The sequence below is a fragment of the Rattus norvegicus genome, chromosome 12, assembly GCF_021556685.1.
Source record: "Rattus norvegicus strain SHRSP/BbbUtx chromosome 12, alternate assembly SHRSP_T2T, whole genome shotgun sequence".
Taxonomy (NCBI): domain Eukaryota; kingdom Metazoa; phylum Chordata; class Mammalia; order Rodentia; family Muridae; genus Rattus; species Rattus norvegicus.
In genome coordinates, this window is record NC_141545.1 from 12,718,299 (window position 1) to 12,741,138 (window position 22,840).

Sequence of the window (22,840 nt, forward strand, 5' to 3'; positions counted from 1 at the left end):
GGTGACAGGCTACGGAGAGGAAAGGAGGATGGTGGGATGCATTCTGAGGCTGGGCAAGAATGTCTGAAGGAACCCACGGATGCTTGGTCTACTGCAGACTGCCTCCCCTGACAAGAGCGACCACCCCTGCTCATCAGTGTGATACCTGTCAGACAGTGAGAGGCATTGGTTGTGAATGCTTCAGCCCTGGAGTCAGACCTGGCTTCTAGTCCCTGCTCTGCAACTTCCAAGCTGGGAGGCTTTGGGGAAGTGGCTTACCCTCTCTGTGCCTTTTATTTCACCTGAAAATGGAGATGCCCGTAACCATGTGTGATGGTTTGTATATACCCGGGCCAAGGAGTGGCACTATAGAAGGTGTGGCCCTGTTGGAGTGGGTGTGTCACTGTAGGTATGGGCCTTAAGACCCTCATCCTAGCTGCTTGGAAGTCAGTCTTGTCCTAGCAGCCTTCAGATGAAGATGTAGAACTCTCAGCTCCTCCTGCACCATGCAGGCCTGGATGCTGCCATGCTCCCACCTTGATGATAATGGACTGAACCTCTGAACCTGTAAGCCAGCCCCAGTTAAATGTTGTCCTTATAAGACTTGCATTAGTCATGGTGTCTGTTCACAGCAGTAAAACCCTAAGACACCGTGCATGTCTGAGATCTCTGCTTGACACTCAGGATCAACTCTGATGCCATAGTGACCTCTAACAAGAGTTTGAGGCTGTGGTGTGTAGTCCTGGTGTGGACGAGGCCAGAGCCAGTTGTTGGTTAGTTGGGGACACTTCCAGCCTTCTCATCACTGACACCTCACGGTGAGAGCATCCAGCATGGTGGAAACCAGCGGTCAGTGCAAGTCCCCCTGAGGAGCTCCCGGTCAGCCTGTTGCTGTTAGCCACATTCTGAAAGCCACTCAGTTCTGTCCCCTGAGACAAGCAGATGCAACAATAAACTATTACCGACCCGTATTGGACTTGTGGGATGAACAGCTGACTACTTCAGCAGCTGCCAAAACTAAGGGCCACTCTGTACTTTGTGATGTCACAGAAATTGTAGGTCACAGGGAGAAGAGTGGTATGTTGGCCTCTCTGTCTGTCATTCCTTACCAACACTTAGGCCATCCCACACTGCTTTCAACATTCTGTCAAAGGCAGGGTGTTCTTGTCCAGAAGGTCTGAACTCTGCCGTTGGCACGGCTTACGTAGAGGTTATAGCAGATGTACTTATAGAAGTGCTTTGTTGAGGCTTGGGTTTCCCAGCAATGGCCAGGAGGCTCTGAGGTCTGCTCTGCCTGTCCTCTGTCTCTCCCACACAGTAGCACACAGCAGGGCATCCATCCCTGCCTTCAGTAGAAACTAAGCTGCAACCTTAATTTCTCGACAAAGAGACACTTTAGGGCAATTAGAAACATGGCGTCGTTTCCTTATTGTAGACCTGGCACAGGTCCTTTAGAAAGAACCCCACAGATTTCTGTGCACTTTGCTTAAGAGACACTGACTATAGCGATGCGTTCGTTCATCCCATTTTCTTCCCATGAGAGAGAAAACACACTGAGCAATGTCAGAGGATCTCAGGTTCCACAGGACTTCCCCCAAGGTCTCTCCCACCTGGAGGTTTGTGGAACCCTCTAGGATGTTACACAAGGGGCTGAAGGGTTGAGCCAGGACCTATTTTCCCATCTCTCCTAATTGGAATCTTGATGGAAGTCTATCATTTAGACCTGTGTAACATAATTTGAGCTTATTGATTGATTGCACACAGGTCTGAGGCCTGGCCCCTGCCCTGCCCTCGAAGCTCAGTCCGGTGGAGGGAACCATGTCAACCAGCCCATACTGAGAGCAGAGGCCGTGATCATGCAGCTGAAAGGCAGTCTGGAGGAACACAGAGAAAACTTCACAGGAGAAACAGGCTACTCCAACCACGTGAAGCCTGCCGTAGGCTTATGGGGTACGGACAGAGGGGACGTCAGTCCAGCAGAAGTTACAGTCGGGCAGACATGGCACTGGAGAGGGAGCTGAGAGTTCTACATCAGTATCTGCAAGCAGCAGGAAAAGACAGTGAGCCATTAGGCCTGGCTTGAGCTTCTGAAACCTCAAAGCCCGCCCCCAGTGACGCACTTCCTTCAAACAAGGACACACCTACTCCAACAAAGCCACACCTCCAATAATGCCACTTCCTGTGAGTCTCTGGGGGCCATTTTCATTCAGACCTTCACCCTGTCCCTGTCTCAGGGGTCTTGCATCAGTGCTGTGCTAGGTCTCTCAGTAACACAGGTAGTTATTGACAAACCATCAGGTACCTTGAGGGCTGAGTCAACCCCTTCCTGCATCCCTCTGGGGGTTAGAGATACAGGGCAGTGCCAATCTTTGGTCATACAGGAGAGTCTCTCTTCCTGCAAGCCAAACCCTTCCCTGTAGAAGTGTCACCACAGCGAAACCTCGGGTTTGATCTTCTATGGCCAGAAAGCTCAGGGTAAAGTTCATTGTCCGACCCACGGCTGGGCTCTGGACAGCTGCAGAAATTCATTTCCTTTCTTGTGCAGCTTAAAGGAAGTGTCCTGGGATGGCTGCCTGTGGCGTCACCCGGCCTACTCATGAGGAGGGGACCACAGTCCCCAGAGCCTTTCAGCCCTGCCACAGCTCAGCTTTTCCATGATGATGGATGTTGAGCCCTTTCCATGGTCTCAGGATCTTTCAGCTCCCTGAAGTCCCCCATCTCTCTCTTTCTCCCGCAGCCTCCAGAGTTGTCAGTGTGGTACAGACTTTTCCCACCTGCGAACCCGGCCTACTTTGGAAATCAAAAGGCACTTCCCAATTTACAGTTGTATATTAAATTCACACATTTCAGATAGAAAAATTCGCACAATCTATTTTGCGTTACTCAAGCCTAATGGTAATTTCTCTTGGCCTTTGCCCTCAGGCTGCATAGGAAGGGGGGAAAGTGGATCCGAGATGTTTATTTTGACTTTGTTCACAGATTGTAAATCTAATTAGTTCTCTATATGTTGTGTCTTTTTCTTTTTCTTTTCTTTTTTCCTTCTCCTCTTAAAGTAGCACAGACGTTGCTCTCCAGACGTCTGCTTAGCAAGGGGATGGCTGCCTAAAACCATGTTCCCCCTACGTTCGTTTGACGGTTCACTTAGAGCAATCTTGTGTTCCTCCTGCCCTAGTTTGATGTATCAAGTTGACATGTGCCCATAACAGACATGAAATCTTACTGCGAAAGGGTGAGGGTTATGTCCAGATTAGGTAATGATGCTTGGGTCATCTGTTCAGTATCACAAAGACAGACAACGGCTGAGCTAGAATGCATTTATATATATGTATATATGTGTAAGTATATACATATATATGCCATATAATTATATATTCCTTTAATCCCAGCACTAGAAAGGCAGAGGTGGGTGGATCTCTGGGTTCAAGGCCAGCCAGGTCTACAGAGTGAGCTCCAGGACACCCAGGGCTACACAGAGAAACCCCATCTTGAAAAACTACCACCACCACCATCACCAACAAAAACAACAACAACAAAACAAAAACAAAGCAACTAAAAAAACCCCAAACTTTGCTACCTGCAGAAAGGAGTCTGCTCAGGTTTTACAAAGTCGAAGCAGGGTCTGTCTGCTTCCTTTTATGTCCTCCCAAGTCTCCCAGGACCTCAAGTGCCATGATCACTTGGGCTTTCCAAAGCCTCGCTCTGCCTCCTCGCCACGCCACCCACCTGCATCTCCAAACACCTCCTCCCTAGGTGATGGGTGTGCACGGTGGCCTGACTGGGGTTTGTCATGCACATGTCCCTAGTACGACATGGATCCTGCTTCTTCTTTTCTCTCTCTTCCATTGTTCCTCTGTGGTACAATGTCTAATGATCTCTTGAAATAAAACCTATGGACACAATGCTTCCTGTCTCCTGTTCATCAGGACCATGGACAGCTTTCAAAAGCTTGCATCCCGCCCACTTCCTTGAGCCTCTGAAGTGTCGGTTTCTGTGGTGGTCTGTGTGTGCTCTGCCCAGGGAGTGGCACTATTAGAAGGCGTGGCCTTGTTGGAGTGGGTGTGGCCTTCTTGGAATGGGTGTGGCCTTGTTGGAGTAGGTGTGTCAGTGTGGATGTGGGCTTTAAGACCCTCATCCTAGCTTCCTGGAAGCCAGTCTTGTCCTAGCAGCCATCAGATGAAGATGTAGGACTCTCAGCTCCTCCTGCCCCATGCCTGCCTGGACGCCGCCATGCTCCCACCTTGATGATAATGGACTGAACGTCTGAACCTGTAACCCATCCACAATTAAATGTTGTTTTTATAAGAGTTGCCTTGGTCATGGTGTCTGTTCACAGCAGTAAAACCCTAATGAAAACAGTCTCCAAGCACCTACATTTTCAAAAGGATTTCTAGACAGTTTGACTTACCTTGTTTTTACATATTTTTTAAAGATCTAGTTAGTTTTATTCATGTGTATGGCTATTTTGCCTGCATGCATGTCTGTGCACAGGTGCATGCAGTGCCCATAGAGGCCAGGAGAGGACATTGGATTCCCCTGGAACTGGAATTGCAGATGGTTGTGAACTGCTATATGGGTGCTGGGAATTGAACCTGGGATCTTTGGGAGATCTCCTAAATGTGGAGTGCCCCCTCCCCATTTTGCCTGACTTCCCCGCCCCCAAACCTCCTGGATGATTTGAATGGATTCCCTTGTCAAGGAGTCCTGCAGAGAGGTGGTCACCGGCTTCTTGCTCATCTAAATGTATGGAAGTGCTGGCCTTGCAGATGAACGTCTTAAGAATATTAGAGCCAACTTTCATTCTTTGAGAATCCCGGCCAATTATCCTCAGACTGTTTTCCCTGCTCAGGTTCCTTGGTTTTCTGTTCTACTATTTCTGTGGACCGGAGATCCTTGGACAAGGGTGTGTAGGGTGGTTCTTGAAGTAGCCTCTAAAGTTAATCTGTGTCCCTAATTTGATTTCCTACATCTGGACCTCTTTCTTTTCCTGGCCTCTCTTGCCTCAGTTTGTGCCCTGAGGCCTTTGGCCTAAGGGATTCAGCTAGTGTTGAATGTGTTACCGGTCCTATCTAATTACCACATAGCATGGTCATGGCTGTACAGGTCATTAATATGTATTAGGTTCACATGGCTCTATGTTTTATTAATTACAAACATTGGTCTCTGTGTAGGTAGGACTTGGATATCATATCATACCTGTCTGCTCACAGATTAACAAAATAGAGTGTCTTAGGGTTTCCGTTTCTGTGACACCATGACCAAGGCAACTCTTACAAAGGACAACATTTAATTGGGGCTGGCTTACAGGGTCAGAGGTTCAGTCCATTATCATCAAGGCATATTGCAGGAGGAGCTGAGAGCTCAACATCTTGTTCTGAAGAAAAACAGAAGATGGTCTCTTACGTGGCTAAGAGGTGGGTCTCAAAGCCCATCCCCACAGTGACACACTATCTCCAACAAGGCCACACCTCTTAAAAGTGCCACTCCCCAGGCCGAGCATGTTCAAGCACCACATAGAGGGATGATCGCTTGGTCATATTTCCCTTGTGTTTGACACTTCGGCATTATGCTACAAAGCCCGAGATAAACCACAGCCTTGAAGTTAGCAGGATGGGCAGGGAGTTGAGTGGTATGACGTCACAGCTTTGATTTCAAAGCTAACACGATTTTTTGGCCTTTTTACAAGGTCTTTTAGTTTTATGTGTATGGGTGTTTTTGCATGTATGTATGTATGTATGTATGTATGTGCAACATGCGTGTGCCCGGTGCTCATGGCAGCCTGAAGAAAGGGTTGGATGTTCTGGAACTGGAATTGTGGATGTTGGGAATCTGCTCATCTCTCTCCAAACCATTCCTGATTTTCTATCAAGACTCTGTGTGTGTGTGTGTGTGTGTGTGTGTGTGTGTGTGTGTGTGTGTGATCATGCATGCACACACACACGCATGCGTTCACTCATGTGAGCATGCAGGTGTGTGAGCATACATGTGCAGGTCAGAGGAGAACCTCACGAATGTTGTCTACCTCACTTTTTGAGAGGGCTTGTCATCAGCCTGGAGCAATTATGCTAGACTGGAGGACCGTGAGCCCCAGGGACCCTCCTGTCCTGGCTTCTTCAGTCAGTATTAGAGTTAATGCAGGTCCTTGTGTGTTTGCACAGAAAACTGAGTCACCCTTACCCAGCCCCCAAGAATTAAAAAACAAAACAAAACAAACAAAAAAAACCCCACCAATCTTTACAAGAAGCTCTGTAGGCTGTAGGAAAGAGCTAGGTTGAAATGAATAAAGCAAAGTGTAAGGAAATGAAGAGAGAGCAGGACTTCCCCGGACGTATTAGATTGGGACCTGCTCTCACAACACACAGCTGTCCTCCTGTATCTCAGCAGAGAAGCTCCGGAGGCCAGTAGAACTGGAATTGGGCAAGAACCTCATCGTGTTAGAGATGAGAGGCCCTGGGTCATCGGCAACTACCCTACAGTCCACCAGCCTCAGCACTTTGACTGTTGTGTTTATAGATAAAGAGAAAGGGATGTGTTTGGAGGATGTGTGGTCAGGTGTAGGGGAAGGGGGTGCCTCTGTGGGCCCTAACTGAGGCATCCCTTCCCCTAAGGGACCAGGCACACGATGGTATAGTATAGAATATACTATATTTATTTGGAGCATCGGGAGGGGAGTTGAGAGGGTAGTAGAGACAGAGAAAAGCAGGTGGGGAGGAGAAGGAGAAGGAGAAGGAGAAGGGGAAGAGGAGGAGGAGGAAGAGGAGGAGGAGGAGGAGGAGGAGGAGGAGGAGGAGGAGGAGGAGGAGGAGGAGGAGGAGGAGGAGAGGCCGGCCATGAGCAGGTGGAGAGAGAAGGGGGAAGGGAAGAGGGAGAGATGGGGAAGGGGTGAGAGGACAGAGCAGAAACAGGAAAGAAAGAGCAAGAGAGAGTGGAGGGGGCAAGCAGCCCCTTTCGCAGAGAGTCAGGCACACCTGACTGTTGCCAGGTAACTGTGGGGGCGGAGCTTAGACAAAATGCTAACTAACATTGACCAACTGTCTCCCAAACCCAGCCCTTAGCACTGGGCTCTACGGTTGGATAATTTATGCATCCGTCCTGGCTCCTGTACTATCTACTGCGCGAGAGAGAGTTAGAGCCCTTTCTTGCTTGGTCTAGATAACAACTCCACACTATGGGGAAATTAACAACTGAAGTCTGATGGTTCTGGGTTCAGGTCCTGACTTGGACAGTGAGTTAAGACTCGGGGACAAGACTCACTTTGTTGAAAGCCTTTGGTTTCCTTTGTAAACACAGATAAAACCCTGTCAGTGTCGGGGTGTGTAACACAAAGTACGTCTCTATAGATGTAAATACCGTCACTACGCTGAGGCGTTAGCACGAGCTGCAAGTCCGGAGGGCAGAAATTCTCCCAAAGACTCGAGGAAAAAAAAAGAAAGAAAGAAACCAGAAATTGCTGAAGGCTTGCCCTCGAGGCTTAATTCTCTTGCTCGTCAAAGCACAGGCTCTGATTAGTTAGCCAAGTTCTTCAGAGCGGGGAGGTAGAGGCTCCACATCGCTGAAGGAGTGCTGGTCTCCATGGCAACAGCACATTAGCTTCTGAAGCGGGCACACCTGGCATTCTCAGGTTACCCCCACCATATGGCGTCTTATACATGTCACCAAGAAAAAAAAAACCATCACATTTCTACCTTGACCTCCCCAGTACTGCAATACACAAATTCGCAACACGCGCGCGCGCGCGCGCGCGCACACACACACACACACACACACACACACACACACACACACACACCATACAATTCACAGCCACCCAAGCTACATAAGTTTCTCTCTGAGACCAGAAACAGCACTAAGCTAATCAGTCGAACAAAGGATCTAAAGAATTTTGTTGTTATTGTAGTTTGGCTTCAAAGGGCGTGCCTGGAGGAAGGGGCCCTGGACAGAACCGCAGCTGCTTTGTAAAGCAGCCCATTCATTAATCACCTGCCGAAATGGGAGTCCTTGAGCAGGACTCGTGACATCCATCGTAACATCGTGACATCTTTGTAAAAGTGGCCTAGCAGATTCACCGCACATTTAAATGCTTGGCTTTGAATTTAAATTTAGAAGGAAGAAAAAAAAAGCCTTTTTTTTTTTTTTTTTTTTTTTTTGGATTTTAGAAAACCGAGACAAGCCGTAGCTGCCACCCGGCACCACAGAGGCGTGATGGCTACGCAGACACTTCCTGTTCAGCCTCAGAAATAAACGCTTAGGCTTAGAGATTTCATGGTAATAGAGATGTCAGAAACCGCGGAGAGAGTCGCTGTTTCTTGAAGCACATCAAAGCTTGCCCTATCGATTGGTCTCTTCCCTCCAGAGTTCCCGGAAAGTCTATTAGAATTACCCATGCTTGCTTCTATGGCGTGCCCTGTGTCCTGTGTGTGTGTGTGTGCGTGTGTCTATGTGTGTGTGTGTGTGTGTGTGTGTGTGTGTGTGTAGGTGTGCATACATGTTACACACTGTAAAGAGCCTTTAAGGAGAATGACTGTCAGACCCACAGTGAAGAAATGGTAGAGACAAGCAAGGGTCTAGAGGTCTTGCCTTACTTTGACACCAAGGGTGGGTTGGTTTTTTGTTTTTGTTTTTTAAAGCACGTTAGATGTCCTCTGGGGAAAGAATAACAGTAACCGAATATTCTTTTTTTTTTCTTTATTAACTTGAGTATTTCTTATTTACATTTCAAATGTTATTCCCCTTTCCCGGTTTCCAGGCCAACATCCCCCTAACCCCTCCCCTTCCCCTTCTATATGGGCGTTCCCCTCCCCATCCTCCCCCCATTACCGCCCTCCCCCCAACAATCACATTCACTGGGGATTCAGTCTTGGCAGGACCAAGGGCTTCCCCTTCCACTGGTGCTCTTACTACCTATGCAGTTGGAGCCCAGGGTCAGTCCATGTATAGTCTTTGGGTAGTGGCTTAGTCCCTGGAAGCTCTGGTTGGTTGACATTGTTGTTCATATGGGGTCTCAAGCCCCTTCAAGCTCTTCCAGTCCTTTCTCTGATTCTTTCAACGGGGGTCCCGTTCTCAGTTCAGTGGTAACAGAATATTCCATCCAACAAGGGGAAGGGTGCTGTGCCCTGGGAAATCCTTGGATTGGGCTTTGAAATGGGCTCCTTACAAAAGTTCCCAAATCAGCACTTGACTTTAATTTGGGGAACAGGCACTCCATTGAAAGCAATAAAAACAAAACTAAACAGAACCTCTTCCTTCCGCGGGATAGCGGCTTTTCGGCCAGCTCATGGGAGCGTTCGCTCAGCCCCTTCTCCACCCGATTCGATCACATGGAAAGTCAGTGAAGTCCTTGTGATCCAAGGGGCTCTCAGCATATTTCCGGCTTTCCCTGAACATGGAGGCGAAGTCAGACTTCGGGTTCCAGTGGAGATGAAGTTGCCGATCTTGCTTCTTAGAAGATTCGAGATGGCATAACAAAGAAGCCTAAGATGACTCTGAAGGGACAAAGGAAGTCAATGTCTTTCCTGGAGTCTCAGATCTGGAGGAACCTCATGGTGGTGACCCCCAGGTATTTCGTATTCCAGACAGGACTTCAGCAGAACTACAATAAATGTTTTGGGGCAAAAGTCAGGGCTTCCCCACCCCACCCTCACCCACTCGGCCTTCCCCCTCATTGCTAAAACACTAAGGTTGGCCTCACTGCAGAAGCTCTTCCTGTCACTTCCCTTCAGCCTATAGCTCTGTGGTTCTCAACGACCCTGTCCTAGGCCATTGGAAAACATGGACATTTACTTTTACAGTTCATAATAGTAGAAAAACTACAATTATGAAGTAGCAACAAAAATCATATTATGGTTGGGGTCACCACAGCGTGAGGAGCTGTGTTAAAGGGTCACAGTGTTAGAAAGGTCTGGCTGAGGAACAGAGGAAAACCACATCCCTTGCATCTCTCCCCAGACTCTGCTAGGAAGGGAGTCTGAGGCATCTCTCTCCTGGCGTGGGGAGCTCAGTGCTCCCAGTTAACTTGTTAGGGGCTCCACTGGCACAGTGGTCAACTGGTTGTCCCTGTGCTCTGTAGAAGCAGGGAGAACTCTGATGTCTCTGCCAGGGGGGGATGTTTATGGAGTTTTCTTGCTGCTGTGACAAGATCCAACGGAAGCAACTTAAGGAAGGAGATGTTTGCTTTTGGTCACAATTTTAGAGGGTACAGCTTTCATATATGAAGATCCGGAAGTGGGGTGAGATAAAAACCCTGTCTTACTCAGGGTTCTCTGGGGTCACAGAATGTACGGAATGTCTCTATACGTTAAGGGAAATCATTGAAATGACTTACACTCTGTAGTCCAACTAACCCAACAGTGGGCGGCTGTGAATGGGCCAAGGGCCCAGTAGTTGCTCAGTCCCACAAGAACAGGTGTTTCTGTTGTGCCAGGAAACGTTTGTGAACCCCAAAAAACCATCAAGGATCCAGCTCCGATGTAATCACATTAGGGCCTTTATTACAAACTCACTTACTTGTCTCACAGGATGGTTTGGTGAAGCAGCCCTGGTTTTATAGTGTGTGTGTGTGTGTGTGTGTGTGTGTGTGTGTGTGTGGTTATAGCCTGACAAGCATCTAACTGAATGACTGTTGTAAGCTGACAGGTGGGTGCTCTGAAGAAAGACAGGATACAATCACAGATGGTCTGAAAGTACTTCTGAAACAATCAGACCAATCTTTGATTAATTATTACTCGGAAGTAGCCAGGGAGTAACTCTGGCCATGGGGTCCTTCCTGGTGCTTGAGTTCAGCCGCAGGTCAAATCCTCAGGCTTTTTTTTTTTCCTCTTAAGAAGGAAGCTGGTTCCAAGATGGAGTAGGTCTGGCCTCTCGTTTCAGCTGGTCTTCTGTATAGGCTGGAATCTTGAAGGAGCAGTTTCCAACAGAACTGCTGGCAAGTAAGTGCAAGCAGGGGAAGAAGAGTGAGGCTTCCTTCTTCTGACATCCTCACGTAGGTCTCCAGCAGAAGGTGTGACCTAGATTAAAGGCCTACGGGAGGCATTTTGGACTCAAGCCACAATAAGGAGCTGTCCATTTCCGTGGTATTAGGAGGCAGGAGGTGACTCATCGCCACCCATTGCTCTTCCCTTCCCCTGGCTGAGCACCTTGCCCTGACCCTGCAGCAGGAAGCGGGTGTGCGTCATCCTCTCCTCTCCTGCTTCTGGGTGTCGATGGGAGCCAGGGGGAAACTGAGTTCACACTCACCCTTGGAAGCAACGAGGCAGTGTGAATGGATGCTCCCACCTGTCTCAGGATGGCATTCGTGGGGTTGAGAAAGACATCTGAAGAGACTTAGTGAAGTGGGAAAGAGGTGGACTCGAGTGATGTGTAATCCACACCGGCCCAGGGCAGCACTAAGCCTTTTAAAGCCGTGGCTTACAAACCACAGCAAAGCCAACACCACATTTTTTTGAGTGGGAGTTTGAAGTGGAAACTTCCAACTTCTTTGGGAAGTTAGCTATGTCAAAGGATGGGGCACACAGGTGAAAGGATGTTTGGATATAGCAGACACGTGAAAGGACCCGTGGTGAGGGAGTATAAACATGACCCCAGAGACAGTGGGAGGGGAGCACTGAGCCTTGGTTTGGTTGGCTCCACCTTGCTATTCTTCTCTAACAACACACACGGATTGGTTTACCTTGCACAGCTGCGCTTACAGTGGTGCCAGAGAGAAACCTGACAAGCAATTCCTCCTGAGGTTCTCGGAGCATCTTCTGGTTCCATGGCCTCAGGCCCGTTGGCGAGTCTTGAGGTTTCTTCAGGATTGAACTGCAGTTAACTGGTTCTCCGGTGGTGTCTGCCTGCCTAGAGGACCGGTCTGCAGCTAAGGAACTGAACTGCTAACAAAGAAGACCGAGCTCGCCATCCCCAAAGGACTATTGCTAAACGGGTTCACTTCCCCCATATTCTAATAACTTTCCTTTTCCACTATCTCTACTGGGTGGTGGGTGAGAGGAAAGGTTGAACATTTTTTAAAATAGGCTGCAAAAATGTATGCCTACAGGAGGTGGCTACTTACAAGGCTGCGTATTTACAGGGGAACTCGGGTTTGAGTGGCAGGGCACTTTCTGACTGACACCAAACTAGGAGGAGCTTGTAAGCATATTTATGTATTGAAGGAAAAGAATGACCAAGGCTGGGGCGATGGCTCAGCAGTTTACAGTGCCTGTGGCATTTGCACAAGTCCAGTTCCCAGCACCCACTTTAGGAAGCTCTCAAATGCCTGCGGGTCCAGCTCCAGGACATCTGACGCCCTCTTCCAACTCTCATGAGAACTGCGCATGTGTATAATGCTTACACAAAGACAAGCATACGCATAAATACAAAGTAAAAAAAAAAAATCCTTGAAAGAAATGAGTGGAAACACAAACTCTCGAAGCCAGCAGAAGTACATTTCTGTCTCGTGTAATAATTATAAAAAAAAATAACAATCCATGCTAATGCCGGCTACTCTCCAGCTCTAGCAGTCTCCCTGCCCTGATGGCTATCCCTGCCCTGATGGCTAAACCCATGCTGCGATTCGCCAACTTCCCACGGTTCTCTTGTCACTGAACTGCTGTTTTCCCAGTCATCTGTCCCCTGCGGCTAGTCTGCCACGACTTGCTCTAAACCCCCAGCACCGTGTAAAGAAAACTCCAGAGGCCTGTAAACTATCAGTCAGATTTATAACAGTAAATCTACACCCACAAAACGCCCACACACCGAACTCAAAACTCAGTTGACATTGATATGTGCTGCCCACCTAGATTGGACAAATTGCCCTATCCTATTCCATTGCTCTTCTATGAGACTCGTAGCTACCTGTGGCTATTTCAAGCTATGTGGACTCGGTTAGCCCTCTTCCTCCATCTTTCTCTGCCCTCTCTGTCCCCTGTCCTCTCTCTAAAACTCTTAGCCTCGCCTTCCTTTTCCATTGCCCAATCACAGGCCTTAGTTTTATATTTCCCCTGCCCTCACCTTCATATAGACAGCAACCCACACATTTCCATAGTAGAGGGGAAAATAAAGACACACAAAAAAGGAGAATGTATAGCCAGAATTATGAATTACGTCATTTATGGACATTCTATATAAACCCTGATTTTAAAAAGGTGAGAGAGGCTATGTTACTATCTGATAAGGAGACTTCAGACAAAGAGAATTGCTGGAGTTCAGGTGGGCTTTTCCATAAGGTTTGAAGGCTCTACCCACTGGGAAAACACAAGCCCAGCAAAAGGCGAAAACAACAGCAACAACAATGACAACAACAACAAGCCCCTTGAGGTCCTGTTTTTAAAAAGAGAGTTATTTTATTAATGTATAAGTGTTTGGTCTGGGTGGAAGTGTACCACATGCCTGCAGTGTTCATGACGGCCAGAAGAGGGCGCCTGACTCCCTGCAAACTGGAGTTACACTCCGTTGTGAGCGTCCATGTGGGTGCTGGGAATTGAACCTGAGTCCTGTGGGACAGCAGCCAGTGCTCCTAACTGCTGAGCCATCGCTCCAGCACCTGCTGCTCTGGTTTTGATGGTATTTCTCTTCCTTCTTGGACTATGGGGTTTCATGGGCAGGTACAAGGGGCTTGCTCTTTCTAACTGCCTGCCCTGTGACAAGCTCAGGACATATATATATATATATATATATATTTATATAGTTATATATATAATTTTAACTAATGGTGGGTGGGGTAGGCTGCAGTTGTCCTCTGACTTCCAAACAACACATCCTTCCTCCCTGGGGCAGAGGGAGGAGGGAGGAGGGATGAGGGAGGAGGGAGGAGGGAGGGGCTGTATGTCTCTATGGTAGACATACAGAGAGGACCTTAGAGATGGAGCTGGCAGCAGATAGCTCACTCTTGGGCTGGAGAGATGGCTCAGCGGTTAAGAGCACTGACTGCTCTTCCAGAGGTCCTGAGTTCAAATCCCAGCAACCACATGGTGGCTCACAACCATCTGTAATGAGATCTGATGCCCTCTTCTAGTGTGTCTGAAGACAGCTACAGTGTACTTACATATAATAAATAAATCTTTAAAAAAAATTAGCTCACTCTTGGCTTGAGGCATGGTGAAGACAGACTACTCTAGCACACATCCATAGTGGCTTAGGTAAAGTCTTCAGGACCCTCCGTGTGGGCATTCTGCCCTGGTTATCTTTATAATCCTCTAAAGGGCACTAGGAGTTCTTATGCGAATAACTGCCTGGCTCTATTGAGAGCCGGATGCAGATTAGGCCCCACAGTGACCAGAGAAACCATATCTGTAAATACACCCCCCCACCCCCCCACCCCCCCCACCCCCCCACCCCCCCACCCCCCCACCCCCGTTAAGACACACTAGAGCCAACTGGCCAGCCATTTGATGAAGTGTTCACTGACGTTCCGTGAGAGGTCCCTGTCACAACGGGATGCAAATCTAAGTTCCTGGCTAGGAATTCAGAGGTGGCGTCCCTCTTCACATGGTCATTGTTCTGGGTGGTGGCAGAGGACATTATTCTTGGAAAATAACAGCTGCTGTGAGATTACTGGACACCGGTAGTGATTCCTTTGTTCTTTCTTTGTAGGCACGTCACTGAACAGTGTCCCAGCTCCGCAGGCTGTGGTTTGATGTGGCATTAGGTTTGTGATGTCAGTGACCCTAAGCACACAGCACGTGCACACACTGTAGAATGGGCCAGCAAGTGAGGCTCGAGCAGGGAAGGTGTCACCGCAGAAGGACACTTTCCTTCTGGGCTTTTTAGGCAGAATGCTGGGCCCCCATTTCCCAATCCAGAGTAAACTCAGGATCCTCTCAAACATCTCCTCATCACACGTCCCATCGAGTCCAGCCTGGTTCAGCTTCTAGGACACCATCTTGACTCTGAAGACCTCTGAAGTCATTTCACCCTAACACCTTGCTCCCTCCCCAAGCCCAGGCCTCCCCTTCATGGCCAACCTCACCCCAGGCCTGCAGCAAGAGTCCATGCTGGAGCCTCCAGTACTTTTCCACGTGGACTGTCATCTTGCTCATTCCCTGGGGCTCTCTGCACCCCAGCACTGGCTCACACACTTGTTGAGCCCTCCATCTTTGGGATTGACCATGGCTTTCCCCTTGTTGTGGTTTGCCCTGAAGTTATCTGTATTTTGATGCTAATTCCACTGCCCCGAGGACAGCTGCCTAGTCACTACTCAGGACTCAGGTGACTTCACCAGAACCACCTCTCCATTGAATTTGTAAAATACAGGTGAGGGGCAGGTACCGGATAGAAGGAGGCCTGTCATTGTGGAGAAGGAAGGATGGGCGGGAGAGAAGTTTGAAGGAAGAGGAGGAGACGAGAACAGAAAGGAGACAGGAGAGAGAGAGAGAGAGAGAGAGGGAGGGGGAGAGGGAGGGGGAGAGAGAGAGAGAGAGAGAGAGAGAGAGAGAGAGAGAGAGAGAGAGAAGCCGTGGCAGGAGAGAAGTTTGAAGGAAGAGGAGGAGACGAGAACAGAAAGGAGACAGGAGACAGGAGAGAGAGAGAGAGAGAGAGAGAGAGAGAGAGAGAGAGAGAGAGAGAGAGAGAGAAGCCGTGGCAGGACAATATGGCAGGTGACGTTAAGCTTCTGCTCTGTGCTCTGTGTATTTACAGGTTATTAATGTTCTTAAGGGATGGATGGTACTGGGTTTTGTATGTTTAGGTGGGCAATTATTATTATTATTATTATTTTGGTTCTTTTTTTCGGAGCTGGGGACCGAACCCAGGGCCTTGCGCTTCCTAGGCAAGCGCTCTACCACTGAGCTAAATCCCCAACCCCTAGGTGGGCAATTATATCTTACCAATTGGGTCAAAGATTATTGTGTTGTGTGTTCTTTTATGTGACGCTTTGAGTGTAAGAAAGTGTGCGGCGGCTGGAGAAAATGGGCCGCTGTGGAGTTGGGATGTGTTTCCGCCAAGATATCTAGCAGATATCTTGGGGCACTGAGGTGCCGGACCTAGAGCGAGGTAAAAGCCAACAATACTTTTTTTAAAATTTTTTTATATTTTTACAACAACATCCCCTGCTTCATCTATTTTATTTAGGTGTTGTTGCTGTGACAAAATGCCGGACAGAATTAACTGAATGGCTCATGGTGTCACAGGGTGCATTCCGTCACGGCACAGAAGGTGTGGCATGCATGTCGTGGGAGGAACAGATGACATGGCTCCCCTTGCGACAGACAGATCGGGAAGTCGGAAACCAAACCCTGTCCAGAAGTAAGTCTGGCCTCCAAAGTCCCGTCTCTCTTGGTCTTCAGACCCCAAATTCCCAATCTCCTAAAACAGCTCCACCTGCTGGGGGGGCTGAGTACTCAAAGCGTAAGCCTGTGGGGGACATTCAGCCTCCACCATTAACATGCGCCTTCGACATCCCGATGGGTCTGCTGGCGCTGGCTCCCTTGCTATCCTTGGTCATGGCCAACTCCGAGAGTGTCTTAGACCCAAGTTCCCACTGGGTATCACAGTTCCTCCTCCGTCTTTCCTCTTGTTACTCATCTTTACTAATTGATGGACATGCCAGCATCCGATTTAGCCTTTACATAGTCCCAGAAGACAAGGGCTAGGTCCTTTTTGACCTGCATGCTTCCCTTGCGGCCCTTACACTGAGCGGGACAGGGGGTTAAAGGCCGAAGAGCCCAGCTGCTGCTCTGTCCATCCTCAATCTTACCTCCTTATTTCCTGTGTGGCTCAGGGCAAACTAGCGAGCCGGTCTACTGAATCACGCTCATCTGCAAAGTCGGGATTAATATTGAATTTGAGGCAGGGTCTTACTATGTCGTACTGGATGACCTGAAATCCACCGCGTAGACCAAGCTGGCTTTGAACTCACAGAGATCTACCGGCTTCTGCTCTTTTGGGTGCTGGCATTAAATGTGTGCACCACCACACCAAGCCTAAAATTGGGATCTTAATGGAGAGAGAGGTAGGGACCAACACAAGAGAACAAAAAGCAGATAAACTCTAGGCCAGCGTTTCTCAACCTGTGGGTCGTGACCCCTTTAGGGGTTGCTTATCAGATGTCTTGCATATCAGACATTTACATTATGATTCATAACAGTTATGCATTTTTAGCTGTGAAGTAGCAATGGGAATAATTTTATGGTTGGGTGTGGTGGTTTGAATGGGAATGGCCCCCATAGACTCACGTGTTTGAATGCTTGGCCAAGGGAGTGGCATTATTGGGAGGTGTGGCCTATTGGAGGAGGTGTGTCATTGTGGGGACAGGCTTTAAAGTCTTCTGCTCAAGCTCTGCCCAGTGTGGGACACAGTCTCTTTCTCCTGCCTGAGGATCAAGATGTAGAACTCTCAGCTTCTCCTGCACCATGCCTGACTACACGGCCACCCCGCTTCCTGCCTTGACGATAATGGACTGAACCTCTGAATCTGTAAGCCAGCCCCAATTAAATGTTGTCCTCTATAACATCTGCCATGGCCATGATGTCTGCTCACACCAGTAAGACATTGGGTCCCCACAACATGACTGACTGTATGGCAGCGTTAAGAAGGTCGAGAACCTCTGTGCTTTAAACGTCTTTGACATAAGACACCTCATCAGGTCACATGGCCAGACAGTTTACCAGGTAGGAGTGCCTGTAAGCAAACCACGCGAAAACTGACGGAGTTCAAGATGGCCGCCCAGACGACAAGGGAAGAAGATGGTCACCAACGAGAAACTGAAGCAAGGCTTCTGGCTTTGCTCGTTCTCCATTAGCTTCAGACTCCCTGCCTCAAAGGTCAATGTCTTCCCACCAGCTTGCTGTAGGCAGCGCCGTGGGCAAGGATAGCAGGTGCTTGGGTTCCTGGGGAAACTCTTGAAGCCTGCTTTTGCTAAAAACAGTAATTTCATTTCCGCTCACAGATACCTGATGGGTGGCTGACACAAGAAATCTTGTCATGTTGTGCCTGTCTCCTTTACTGTCCTCCCTCTTGGGTTGGATCTTCCTCAGTTACGCATAGAGCATGTTTTCCATTTTGCTTTTTTTTTTTTTTTTTTTTTTTTTTGAGACAAGGTTCCTCTCTGTAGCCCTGGCTGTCATAGCACTCGTTCTGTAGACCAAGCTGGTCTCGGACTCACAGAGATCTGCCTGCCTCTGCCCTCTGAGTGCTGGGATTAAAGGCGTGTGCTGACAAGTTGGTCGTTAGAGAGATGTTTTGTCGAAGGCCCGCAGAGCTGCACTGTTGGCTGATGACATGGATGTGTTTCTTCTACCTGATCCTTGTGCTTTCCCATAGCCTAAGCACCTACAGTCGCTCAGCCTTACCAGGCCTGGGTCGTAGCAGAGGCCTGGAGGGTTTCTGCAAGATTGACAAGTAGAGAAACTTAGCAGGTTCTGGGCTGTCTAGCCTGCGATGCCAGACTGCTTGTGTGGTGATTTAAATGCAAGCTTTACCCGTAGAATCTGGTATTTGAACACCCGGTCTTTAGTTTAAGGTGCTCTAGGAGGTGTGGCCTTGTTGGAGAAAGTATGTCAGTGGGGGTGGGATATAGGAGCCTAAATCTTCACCTTACTCCACTTTGCTATCTCTGTGTTGTGCTTGTGAAGGAGGATGTGACATCAGCTTCCTGCTCCCGCTCCGCTGCCAAGCCTGCCTGCTGCTTGCCAGGTGGGGTCTTATTGCTCTGGGGCCTTAAAGCCCAAGTAAACTCCCTTTCCTGTAAGTGGCTGTGGTCTTTGTGTTTTATCACAGCAACAGAAAGATAACCAACACACCCGCACCAAACAAAAGACCATTCGAACCTAGGCCTATGGCCAACAAATAGTTACCAAAGCTTAGCCCACCCCGTAAATAAAGCCCACCACCCCGTTGTCCAGCCAGTACCTCTCTGGTCAGCACCAGCCCCCCCTCCCCCCACTGCCAGCACAAGTCCCAGAGACACAGTGTGGCCTGCCTTTTTCATAATATAGGACTTGCTATCACTTCTGATGTCTCCAAGCCACACCATACCGCTGTCTGGGGCCGGGAAGATCAGATAACCCAACACAAAGTGCGTTGAAAGAGAGGTAGAGTACCCAGTAGGCACAGGGAGCGTTTACAACTTCCCAGTCAGTAGTGAAGAGGAGAGCTAGTGTTGATGAGGTCATCTGGGTGGTCTTTAGGAATGACATTATGGTGTCCTCACGCTCAGCTCAATAGAGCTAAAATGAAATGAGTGACAGTGAGAGCCATTCCTAAGACCTGAGAAATAACTCCTCTGAGAGCGTTAAACTTAATGAAGGTCCGGAAGCAAATGGCACTTGAACAACGACTTTTAATGGAAGAAACCGTTTGAATAAGTAGGTGTCCCGCTGTATAGTTCTTAGTCTCCTCAGAGTCTTGGTCAACCCCCAGGGACCTTAGCACTGATGGTCTTATGTGCTTCTAGCACAGCAATGGGTTCCTTGTTTCCCAGGATGAACCATCACGTCTCCTTGTTAGCCAAGGGTGGCTCCTCCTCCCTGACAAGGATGCTGGTGCTCCCTGCAGGGGAGACCCTCACTCAGTTAGTAATCTTGTGTTTCTGGCTTTCCTTTCTCTAGCTGAAAGAGAGAGAAAGAAACGCTTCAAAGCTGTCTGTCAACTTGGAGAGAGGGCCTATCTCCAGAGAAGACTGGAGGTCCTCGCCACACAGCAGGGGGCCACCTTACCTGCAAAGTCCTGCCTGTCACACACACAACTAACCAACCAACCACAGCAATAAACCCAGTAAAGGGATATGTTGTGCCTGTCTCAAAAAAACCAACTAAAACAGTAAGACAAATAAATGATTCTTCTATGCACTCCTTTTTAAAAATTAAAAAGGCAGGGGTTGGGGATTTAGCTCAGTGGTAGAGCGCTTGCCTAGCAAGTGCAAGGCCCTGGGTTCGGTCCCCAGCTCCGAAAAAAAGAAAAAAAAAATTAAAAAGGCAGCTTCCTCTCCTTTGTTTTATTTTTGGTGGTGGTGATGGTGATGTTCGTGATATGTGTTTGTGTGTAGCAGCGGGGGTTGCATGCACATGCACACACGCACGCACACACACACACACACACACACATACACACACACACACACCCTTATTTTCTGAGACAGAATCTCTCATTGAACTTGGAGCACATCAGTTTGGGAAGGCTGTCTGTCCAGTGAGCTCCAGAGATCTGTCTGTCCCTCCCTCCCCAGTCCTGAGATTAGAGAGACGTGCCACACACCTCACTCTGAGCTCTCATGTTTGTACAACAAGCACTTCACTGACGGAGCCAGCTCTCCCACCCTCCTCCCTTATTTAAAAAAAAAAATAATCTGCTTATTTTCCTCACCTGCGTCCTTCTTTGGAAGGAGAGAAGTAGATGACATTTCCTATTAATGATTTTCCGGGGATAATTTCACACTCTGGCTTCTGCCTTATTACCCAATGAATTATCAAAAGGTACCCTTTAATCATGAAATTTCAGGACATTTGTAATAACTGTAAAAAAAAAAATCTGTGCATGCAGATTTTATTACCCAGCCCCAACAAAGCAGTAACCTTAAAACATCCAAAAAGATCGGATGGCGCAGGTAATATTTTAAAGGAAATGTTCTCTCACACAGAAACACTCCTTTTTAAGAGAGAAAGGACATCTATTCCTTTACATACGGTAGGATCATAAATGTCCTAGCTGGCTTTCTATTGTTGTAATAAACACCACGACTGCCTTGCTTAGGGTTTCTATCTCTGTAATGAAACGCCACGACCCAAAGGCAAGTGGAGAGGAAAGGGTTTACCCAGCTTACACTTCCACATCACTGTTCATCACCGAAGGAAGTCAGCACAGGAACTCAAGCCGGGCAGGACTCTGGAGGCAGGATCCGATGAGAGGCCATCGATTGATGCTGCTTCCTGGCTTGTTCTGCCTGCCTCTTATAGACCGGGACCACCTGCCCAGGGATGGCACCGCCCACCATGGGCTGGGTCCTCCCGAATTGATCACCAACTGAGAAAATCCCTTTACAGCTGGATCTCATGGAGGCATTTCCTCAAGGGAGGCTTCTTCCCCTCTGATGACTCTAGTTTGTGTCAAGTTGATGCACAAAACTAGCCAGTACAATGACCAAAAGCAACAAGGGGAGAAGAGGGCTTACTGGGGTTATATATATCCAGATCATAGTTCACTATCGAGGGAAGCCAGGGCAGGAGCTCAAACAGGATCAGAGGTAGGATTCCATGGGGGAAGGCTTCTAACTGGCTTGTTTTTGCTGCTCATCCTGCTTGCTTTATTACGCATTGTAGGACCACCTGTTGCAGGGTTGCATGGCCCACTGTGGGTTCCTTTCACCAATTACCATTCAAGAAACTGCCCCCACAGCCTTGCAGACAGGCCAGTCTGACGAGGCAGCTCTTCAATTGAGGTTCCCTCTTCCCGGGTAACCTTGGTTGGTGTGAAGTTGACCACAGGTAACTGGCACACTGAACAAGAACAGAAGCCATGACAATTAGTGCTGGGACCTGGGTGCTGGCTCGCTTCCCGTGCTGATCCTGACCAACAGCGCTTCCGACAAGGATTTATTTGCAAGGAAATTGTTTCTTGGATGAAGAATCTGAGGTTCACAAAGACCAGCAGCCTTGACTATGGAAAGTCATTGAAGTCAAGTGTCCTAGTGAAGTTTCCATTGCCGTGATGAGCACCATGACCAAAAGCTTATGGGTTACAGCTTGTCATCAAGGGGAGGTCAGAGGCAGGGACCAGAAGCAGCAACTGACGCAAAAGTTAACAGGGGAAAGCTCTCTGTTTAATGCCCTTTCTTTAGCTCCTCTACAGGCTGACCTACCGAGGGATGGCACCGCCCACAGTGGGCTGGGCCCTCTTCCACCAATCAGCAGTCAAGAAAATGACCGCATAGACACGCCCACAGGCCAGTCTGATGGAGGCAGTTCCTCTGTGAGGATTCCTCTTCCCAGGCATCTCTCCTTTGCCTCAGACTGACGAAAACAAACCAGAACACTGGGTAATCCTAGCAGCAGAGAGGCTGAGGCAGGAGAATTGGGAGTTGGAGACCAGCTACGTAGCGAGACTCTGTGTCCAACAAATGAACCCACAAATAAAGTCATTTAATAGCTTAAGAATAACATTTTAAATCATCTCTGCAAATTACACCCACCAGTCCTGAGAGGCGTAGTAGTCAAGCGACCTTTGCAAACACTGATGGCTCGCAGGATGAATGTATGCATATGTGTGTGTACCCGTGTGTGTGTGTGTGTGTGTGTGTGCGTGCATCCAAATGTGAGTGTGCATCTGTGTACATGCATGTAGATGTTTGTATGTGCATGTGTGCATGTGTGCATGTGTGAGTGCAAATGTGAGTGCGCATGCGTGTATGCGTGTGTATGCGTGTGCATGCACTTGTGTGTATGCATGTGTAAGATAACTTTGGAGCATCTACTTCATGTCTCTTGGTTCATGATCCTACTCCATATTGTTTCCCTAACCTTTTTGTCTCAACTTCTAACAAGGCTGTAGGAGCTCAGACTTCCACTGGGCCCGACCCTCCCTCTTTGTGCCTTCATTGCCAACAGAGGGTATCTGATTTTTAGGTAACATTCACGAGTTAAGAGCAGACTGACAATGTGGGTTTCTTATGAGGTGAAAAGTTGTTTGGTTTTAATTTTGAGGGGTGATGTGGGGGGAGCTTGGATCTGTGCTTAGCCATCCTAAACTAATTGTCTTTTTCAGCCCAAATAGCCCATTTCCTCTTAGATCCAAGATGCAAGCTTTGAAGATAAAAGGACATGCTGTCGCCTCTCATCACAGCTCTTTCCACACGATGCTGAGGCAGGAAGAGAATTTGCAATCCTTGCTCCGTGTGTCCTAAGAGATTTGTGTGAGAGGGAGAGGCTCCACTTACTGTGACCTGCTTCCCTGATCTGCGAGG